The sequence below is a fragment of the Carlito syrichta genome, unplaced genomic scaffold (genome assembly GCF_000164805.1).
Source record: "Carlito syrichta isolate Samal-C Ts95f unplaced genomic scaffold, Tarsius_syrichta-2.0.1 Scaffold303056, whole genome shotgun sequence".
Taxonomy (NCBI): domain Eukaryota; kingdom Metazoa; phylum Chordata; class Mammalia; order Primates; family Tarsiidae; genus Carlito; species Carlito syrichta.
Genome location: NW_007247152.1, coordinates 116,862 through 117,857, shown reverse-complemented (window position 1 = coordinate 117,857; position 996 = coordinate 116,862).

The window sequence follows — 996 nt, the reverse complement described above, 5'->3', positions numbered from 1 at the left end:
AGGAGAACCTATTCAGTAAATGGTGCTGGGAAAACTGGCTGACCACATGCAGAAGCCTCAGACAAAACCCCTATATGTCCCCATACACAAAAATTAACTCCAAATGGATCAGAGACCTAAATGTAAAACCTCAAACCATAAGAACCATAGAAAATGCAGGACATACCCTTATGGCAATTGGAACTGGCATCCAATTCTTGAACAAAACCCGAAACCCACAGGCCATAAGAGATAAGATAGACAAATGGGACCTTATTAAACTGACAAGCTTCTGCAAAGCCAAAGAAACCATCAAGAGAGCAGGGAGACAGCCCACAGAATGGGAAAAAATATTTGCCAACTCCAGGTCCGACAAAGGCTTAACATCTTGAATCTACAAGGAACTCAAACGTGCTGAGAGGAAGAAAACAAACAGTCCCATTATAAAATGTGCAAAAGATGTGAACAGACACTTCTCAAAGGAAGACATCTGAGCAGCCAACAGACACATAAAGAAATGTTCAACCTCACTAATCATCAAGGAGATGCAAATCAAAACCACACTGAGATACCACCTAACTCCAGTGAGAATGGCCATTATCAATAACTCAAAAAATAACAGTTGCTGGAGAGGGTGTGGGGAAAAGGGAACACTTCTACACCATTGGTGGGAGTGCAAACTAGTGCAATCTCTGTGGAAAGCAGTGTGGCAATTCCTAAAAGCTCTAAATATCGACCTCCCATATGACTCGGCAATCCCCCTACTGGGAATATACCCTGAAGAACTCAAATTACTCTATCAAAAAGATACCTGCACATGAATGTTTATCGCATAGGTGTTCACAATAGCAAGGACCTGGAATCAACCTTGCCATCCATCAAAAGAGGACTGGATTTTAAAAATGTGGTACATATACATGATGGAATATATGCAGCCATAAAAAAGAACAAAATCATGAATTTCGCAGCAACCTGGATGGAACTAGAGTCTATAATACTGAGTGATCTCTCACAGAA